General features: G+C 38.2%; 1 protein-coding gene across 2 annotated transcripts in view; it reads right to left on the bottom strand.

The window, feature by feature from the left end:
- l1camb (L1 cell adhesion molecule, paralog b) overlaps positions 1–7,781 on the bottom strand; it is a 50,784-nt gene extending 43,003 nt beyond the window's left edge. For both annotated transcript variants that reach the window (XM_016451819.1, XM_016451820.1), the window contains exon 1: positions 7,657–7,781. The gene's annotated coding sequence lies outside the window, so the exon portion shown is untranslated. The remainder of the gene's footprint in view (positions 1–7,656) is intronic.
- Between the last annotated feature and the right edge of the window lie 939 nt (positions 7,782–8,720).

Genomic DNA, 8,720 nt, shown 5'->3' with positions numbered 1-8,720 from the left:
GTTTAAATAGTATCTGTGCAATCAAGTCAACGATATCGCTGGAAATTAAGTGTCCCCAACTAAGCAAGCCAGAGGAACCAAAACTCCATCGGTGACAGAATGGAGAAAAAACCTTGGGAGAAACCAGGCTCAGTCGGGGGGCCAGTTCTCCTAAAAAAAAAAAAAAGATTATGCTGTGCCGAATATATTGGATCCGACAGTAATGTCGCAACACAAGTGTGACTGTAACTGTTTTTATTACATGGTCACTCTGTCCAGTGCCTGATTAGAAAACCTACATGTTCAACCTTCATGTCATCTTACTCATCTTACTCATGTAAATATAATTGACATTTAAATGATGTGACTAATAATGGTAAAGAAACAAAGCTCTTTTTGAGCCAGACTGAAATCTAATCATTCTTCTACCTCTCCATGATCTATGATCATTTGGTAAGATCATACAAATAATAAACTGGAAAAAATAAATCAATACGCTTTTTCCCAATTGCACAATACAGCAGGCTGTTAACACATTGCAATAGAAAACTGATAGCTCCACCAAGTCGTAGTTTCATGTAACAGCAGCAGCTCCGCGCCAAACCAAAAGAGAGGATTTGATTGGTTAGCCAGTGTTTAATCTGCAGACTGTTCCAGTATTACACACAGCAGAGCCCAGAATTAATGAGCCCCATATTCTCCACACAACCCTGCCAAAATAACTCAATGATCCCGACCCTAGAGGCACTCCTCCAAACAAAAGCAGAGCGTCCCATTTGTGTTTCCCATTCAAGCCTCTCTTCATGCTACGTGTCAGCTGTCAGAACATGTTCACATTTACATTGAAATCAGCATAAGACTCTGCGCAGGAATTTACAGTTCTGTATTTTGAGAGGAATTAACACAATTTCTTTATGTAAAATAACAAACCAAAAAAGGCAACTCCAAATTCATAAAGCTGTACAACACTGGACAAAATGACACTGCATGCATTACCATATATTATTAATTCATTAACAGAATATACATGACTATTTAATGATATCAGAGTTGCATTATAGAGCTGGGATGTGACGCTGTTTTTCTCAAGAGCTCCTTTATCACATATCAGAGCTGCCAAAGCATTTCCTGGAAGCCTTCTGGAATTGTTCATGTATAAGAGCCCCATTCAGTTCACACACACACACACACACACACACACACACACACACACACACACACACACACCCAAACAATGTTTACTTAAAAAGAGAGAGGGAGAGATGGGTGGGGGGACTCCCACCTGAATTCTGTCAGTGTGATGCTGAAACACATGCCATCTGTTCAAGACCGCTTGCACACACACACACACACACACACACACACACACACACACACTTCAGTAAAACGGCATGGTTCACATAGAGAGAATTTGGGAATAAAAGTCAGTGAACTGCTGGCTATCCATCCAGGGTGCTTCCCTGCCTATGGTATGAGATGCTGGGATAAAAACAAAACAAACAAAACTACTTGTTACTGCAGATGTAAATATAAAGTACAGTGCATAAATAAATATTTAATTAATAAAAGTAAAGAACATAAAATGTAAAACAAGAACACCTTACTGATGACAAAAATAAGAAAAAACAAAAAAACAAAACTATTTTCCAGTTAACACAACATCTTGTCAAGAATACTAAGAAATGTGTGTCAAAAACTATATCCCAGCTTTGTAAGGTGAATGCGCCATATATATATACACATACTCTAACACTCTCTATTCTTTTTCAATTCTATCTACTTGTTTTCTTTTTATTTATTATAAAAAATGTGTTCTCTATGCTCTTTCTATCTACTTTTATTTTTTCTTTTAAACGTGCTGTGTGTACCGGGAATTGTTACAGCACTTACTTATTACTGCTCTTTTGTTGGCTTGTTTGCTTCTATTGTCCACATTTGTAAGTTACTTTAGCGTCTGCTAAATGATTGAATGCAAATGTAAATATATATCCATTAATCAATGTGGTTTGTGTTTTATTTAAATGTAAATAAAATCTTCCAGTGTCAGTTTGGCTCAAACCAATGAGTGAGCACATTATCAGAGTAAGTTAAGATGGTTTGCTGCCAGCTGGTTAAGGGCCCATGCAGGAGAGAAGCAGGATCCAATCAAACACTCTCTGCTTTGATGGAGAGGAAAAGAATGGCCGACTCGGGCAGATCACGTTTTTGCTGTGGTTGACGGTAGATTCTGAAAACCATGTGTAATTACACACAGAGATAGATGTTAGAGACCCAGCAGAAAAAGGCAAACAAGAGTGTTACAGATTATACTGTTCTAACAGAAACTCCAATTACAGCACTGAGAAATGCTGAAAGTAACCGTTTCGATTGCAGTGATCTGGAAAGGCTTGTCCCACTCATATACCACTATGCACAATAACACAAAGTGATGCAGAGTTCAGGTCAAGTCGCCTTTATTTCTCTAGTGCTTTATACAATACAGCTTGTTTCAAAGCAGCTTTACAGTGACGAACAGGAGAATACTGTAGTGACTGAGTGAGACAAACAGCTGAAAAACAATAGTAAACAGTTTGTTGTTGATTCGGTTCAGTTCAGAGACATTGTGAGAGTATTAAAAAACTCGATGATGACTCCATGAAGCGGTCGAGACGTTACAGTCTACAGCTGCAGCAGTGTAGTTGACTGAAGACGAGTGCTGAAGATGCAGAAAGACTGCCTGTAATTCACAACAGTTACTACACAAGTCGAACGGAAAGAAAGCCTAACCTTTCTAAAAAGAAGAAAGAGAGTTTGGATGCTTAAAAGGAATTTTGTAGCGTATAACAGAAAGAACTTGCCTCTCCAGACACACACTGACTGACATTTCAATAGCAGAAGATGGTTTTTATATGGAAAGATGCTCACTGGTCTTCAGAGTGACAGAGTCAACGAACAAAACAAAGACGCATTCAGTTTGAGGAGGTGAAAGAGTGGATGTGTGGAAAGAGAAAGGCCAGACTCAGAGGCAGACATAGATGAAGACTGAGTCAATCAAATTTGCTGAACGAAAGACGGCATTCATCGGAAAAAAGATAGGCCTTTAACTTTTTTTCTTAGATAAAAATGGTCATCTCCTTAAAAGAATAGATTTTTGAAGTGTTCACCCGTGTTCCATGCTTCTTTCTTCTGCAGAACATGAGAGAAGGAATTGTGCAGTTGTTCTGGTAATATTCCTTAAAAAGCACACCTGCCTGTAATTCTGTAATGACTGAATGAGCTGTCATTTTGTTCTATTTTCAGATGTCAGGAGAATAACATAACACTTGGTATTTTAATGTGATGTGGTAAATCACTGGAAGAGCTCTTCTCAGGCCGCTGCATTCTTTTGTTTTCTGCTGTAACAATATGAAAAAAGACAACATATACTGCACATTTCTGGTCTGAAAATTTCACCGGAATGCACTGAGAATCTCTCATTTGTTCAAGTCGGATGTGTTAAAATGTTATTGTGTCCCTTTTTAACTTCTAAAGCATATTTGTTATTTGTTGAAATGATGGAAATGTGAAATATCATCACTCAGTGTTAATGTTAATGAACATTTTTGATTTAGGATGTTGCACAATATAACAGACCTCTGACTGCTCGAGGTAAGAGGCTGCTAGAAATCTGACATTTTGGGAGGGCTCAATAACTAACCATAAACATAAACCAAACAATATTGCTTAACCCTCGTGTGGTGTTCATATTTTTGTTACTCAGCCAGTGTCCGTGGGTCTGGTGGAAAAATAATAATAATTATAATTCAGATAATGAAATAAAAGGAGTACGATGGATGCGAAAACCTTGGGATTGTCCATAAATGCATGAAAGTGCCCCTTGTAATCGAGGAAAGACAAGATCCGGAGAGCAATAGAAACGTGAGAAGAGAAGTCACCCAACAATAGTCCATCAGTGATTCACACTGAAAGAAGTTGCTCTTAGTCCTTGTACCCCAAATCCACCTGGATCCGCAAGAGATGTCAGTAAAGTTCATCAACAGGAATCCATTTGATCTCTCACTTCATGAACTACCCAGAAAGCAGTTGACATAATGTATCAAGAAGTCCTTTTTTTTCAATTGAGCCGGAAACCAAAAATTTCTCAATCAGGACAGCTTGACTTGTGGCGATGCAGCAGGAAAGCCATGCTTTCTTCAGCCCAAACAAATCGATCTTCTTCTTCTTCTTCTTCTTCTTCTTCTTCTTCTTCTTCTTCTTCTTCTTCTTCTTCTTCTTCTTCTTCTTCTTCTTCTTCTTCTTCTTCTTCTTCTTCTTCTTCTTCTTCTTCTTCTTCTTCTTCTTCATGTCACGATATACACTATATTTACTACACCTAAAAAGTACATGATATACATTTTCAGATACACCACATACATCGCATAACCCATTTTCATGTAAACCCATAAGTGCCAGTGTTGATTTCAACCCTGTATGTCCCAGTCTTAATCTAGACAGCCACACCTCTTCTTTCCTATTTCTTCCCTGACAATTTATCCTCCCTACTGTCTGCGTAATATTATAACACCATCTCCCTGTGCTGCTATTATCCCATCTAATTTGCCATTTATTCATTAACTTTTTCTTTAAAATCGACCTTGCCTCCCTTTTTCCCCATAGGCACTTTAACATCCACCTCCATCTTGTCTTTTTTTGCTAGTTTATCAGCAACTTCATTACCAGATACCCCAACATGTGCTGGCACCCAACAAAAATATACCATTATTCCAGCCTCTTTCAATCTGTATAAAGATAGATACACTTCCATTAATAAATCGATCTTCTTCTACTACATACCTGACTTTTAAACCCAGAATCTGAGCGCACTAGCGCCCCCTTATGGTGCGTAGTTGAAGCGTGATAACAGACCAAAGTCTGTTACAGGAATAAGGGCACATTACTACAGTTTTTGGAGATATTCATGGTATGTTTAAAGTAATTTGTTAATGCTTTTACACTATTTTTTTTAATGTTTGATGGTTGAAGGGTGAGTACGAGACACCTCGTTATGTCCAGAACGAGACACCTCGTTATGTCCAGTTTTTGAACCTGCTTGATAGAGCAAATCTTTTGTTGATTGTTTACAATTTTACAGAAGTTACTCCCTTAATTTGTGCAGAGCGTCACGGGACAAAAGCGGATATGATGAAAATATTTCCAAATAAATCCAAAGCAGAAGTGTCTCCCATCTCTGAGCTACACAGGTGTTTGGTTCCTGAATGAATCAGCATTTTGAACAAATTGACTGAGTGAATGATTCAATAGCCCATTCACAAAATCATGAGTCACTTGCTTCATTCCTGAATAAATCAGTCCTTTTGAACAAATTGAATGATTCCATGACTCATTACTTAAGGCAGTGACATATTGTAACATTTAGATATAAGTTTGGCATGTGCATAATAATGATGCATCAGCCAATGTGTTATTATAGGAAATAAATAGAAATATTCTCTCATTTAGTTGTTATAGCAAAATGTGTTAGCTAGGGGCCTGGGTAAACGTTTACAGAATGTATAAATGACTTATGATGCAATTTTTATCATTATTTTAAAAATATATTTAAAAGTATTATTTTTAAAATATTATTCTATGACTTATAAACAGGCATATTTACGTATTAAGTGCCCATATTTTAATGGAAGGTATGCTATAATAGCAACACTATGAATGCTAATTTAATAACTTAATTAGGTTGTAATGATCGAAGATGTGAACATGACTGAAATATCCATCTAATTCACGGAGCAACTGAGTAATAACCCCATTAATCACAGTAAGTATTAAACAAATAGTATCACTAGTTTCAACACAACACTAGGGTCCCTATGTGCCATTTCTGATGGCTCATCTTAAAAGTCATTCTCAAAAGTCTCATTTTAACTTTTTTCTTCTAAATAAAGACAAATCTAACAATGTGAATGTGTCCACAAATCCGTAATTAACAAGCAGACACAAAAACCTCTGATACTCAACATAATATACTGAGGGCATAAATCACATTTTTCAGGGGCAAAAATCAGATCAATTAACCTCAAAACTGTTTTGGCTGAATAAAACTCACAAATATTGACAAAACTAAAAACAGTGTAGTCATTCATCAAAAGAGTTGAGATGATATTTTGTGGTCAAGAGAGGAAATGAGGGTCGTCTTATTACCCTACTGTTAGCACAACATTCCAAGACCACCCATCATTATGGGATACACTTCTGTAAAGAGCACCACACACACATACACACACACACACACACACACACACACACCACAAAGATAACATAGCAGTTTAATGACCATCTGAAATGAATGCACCGGTGAGTATGTGATGGCAATATGACTAAAAGTGTGAACTTTATCAATGAAAATGTTCAGATGGGATGGCTCTCTCCTGTTATTGTGCATCATGTCTCAGAAATTTGTAAAGAGTAATATTAAACTAATCGAATCTAATCTAAAGATAGACTTTTCATTTAGTTTTGGCACACTTGTGGTTCAAGCATGATACAGATGATTCTGTCATTACAGCTGCGCAGCCCTGTTACGGAGCGCTTCAGATTTCCAGGCTTGTCAGAAACAGAAGTGAACCTCTATAATGAGGAATGGCAGACTACAGTAAGAATAGCTCTGTGTTAACATCCAGTAGCAAGAGAAAAAAAACTTAACAAATTTCCAGAAGAAGGAAAAATACAGAGAGATTGAGAGAGAAAGACGACAAATCTACCGTCATTCCTCAGTTGTTGTGGTTGTAGTATTTTAATGTTATTTAATTTTATTATATGCTATTTAATGTTGTTATTATTAAGTATAATTGGTAACTAAACAAAGTATAGTGGCATATTTATTTATTGTGCAGTATTTAGTTATGTGATGACATGCTTATGATTCAGCATTTTGCCATATTATAATTGAGGAGAGTGAAATCAAAGTGAAATTTAGTTAATCCTGAGGAATTTCATTTAGAAATAGATTATTACTAATAGATTATTATCAATTTACATATATAGTTCTACATCATAACAACCACGCCACATGAAGAAACAATGGCTGAGCCCGTTCACCTGCTAGCGACACACACACACACACACACACACACACACACACACACAGCTAAAAAGCAGAGAGCATTGCTAAAAGAACACTGCATTTTTAAGATACATAAAGCACATCTTTCACTCAGACTTATGTGATGTTATTTATTTTAGCTCATGTTCTTCAAGAGGGCCGTTACGCAGCAGCAGGAGGCGCGTCAGACTGACACCAGACTGCATTACACATCAAACAAATAAGCTGCGATGCCTTACTCTTCAGCAAACTGCTCCCAAGAATTGAATAGAATAGAAATAATCCTGCTTTTTCATTAATACTTGTGTAACAATGTTTAAAATGATGAACTATTCTGAATGATTCTATCAAAATGATTTCCAATTGTTCGTAATTACTGGACATACTAATGACACGCTGCAATGATGGAAACACCCTTTTATTTCTGATCTCCAAGCGCACAAGACTTTAATCTACCGAGCTCCTTCACACACACACACACACACACACACAAGGCAAGGTGTGTTCAGGCTGTGTTTGGCATCTTATCACCAAGGTATTTCCATCACACACACACACACACACACACAAAACACATCTGTGAAATGATCAAAGACTCTTACCTCCACAGACAGAGTAAAGGTTTTGGGTTTTGGGCTCCGGTGACACGCCTTGTTCTCCGTCTCCTCTGTGTCTTTCTCTTTCTCTCTGCTCATCCCATGCGCTGGGTGAGGGCTACTGGGATGCTGCAGTGAGGGAAACACACCCTTCTGCCTCTCTGCCCTCCCCAGCGCCAGCTCTGATTGGTGGAGGAGCAGAGGTGACATCATCTCCTCCTCTGCTCTCTCTGTTCCACCCATCCCCTCCCTTCCTCTCTCTGCTTCTGTCTGAGCCACAATGGAGAGGGTTGGGCTTTTCCTTTCCTTACCCCTGCATGCCCCCCGAGCACTCCAGCAGGAACAAAGTCAACTCTCCAACCCTTAATTACCGTCTTCACAACAGCCTCACTCCGCCCCTTCGTTAGATTTCCCTGTTCCTGTCACACGGTCTCGTTACTGTCACACCCAAACATTATGTACATTTATTCATACACAATGGTGGTGGCAGTGTCTTTATTTTAGGAATATTAATGAGTACGGTTATAATACTCGGATGGGAATCGTCATCATGGAAATGATGTAATAAGAGGCCTTACAAGGAATCTTAACAAACAGGGCGATTTTAAAAGAAAATGTGTTTTTTTATGTCCATTTGAGGCTCACTCTCGTGTGATACAATGGAGTTGACTTTGAGTGAAGATTATGACTATTGTTTTTTGGCTGAAATTTCACCCATCTAGATTTAGACAGCTACGGGTTTTCTAAAGGCCAGTAGTGTTCTTCACTAGAACATGAATATGCTTGTACAAACACAAATGTTTGAAGCAGCCAGCCGCCGTGCATCCCCACCCCCTGCGGACCAGCATGCAGGAGCAGATGGAGCTGTGGGTGTGGGGGACGCTCCAGCCTTTCTCACACACATATGGCGCTCGGACGGACGCTGTTACATGCACTCATCTCACTCATGTTGGTTAAATTTATGTCTGTGTGTGTTCTTGTTTAACACACACCCGCATTGTTGTGTCGGTTTATGCTTTCCTTTGAAAAAGTCTGGATCTTACATGTATTTGTCATAATACTAATGAGTA

Source organism: Sinocyclocheilus anshuiensis, unplaced genomic scaffold (genome assembly GCF_001515605.1).
Source record: "Sinocyclocheilus anshuiensis isolate Anshui unplaced genomic scaffold, SAMN03320099.WGS_v1.1 scaffold1068, whole genome shotgun sequence".
Lineage (NCBI taxonomy): Eukaryota > Metazoa > Chordata > Actinopteri > Cypriniformes > Cyprinidae > Sinocyclocheilus > Sinocyclocheilus anshuiensis.
Note: the sequence above shows the minus strand (reverse complement) of the source record. Positions and strands in the feature narration are given on the sequence as shown.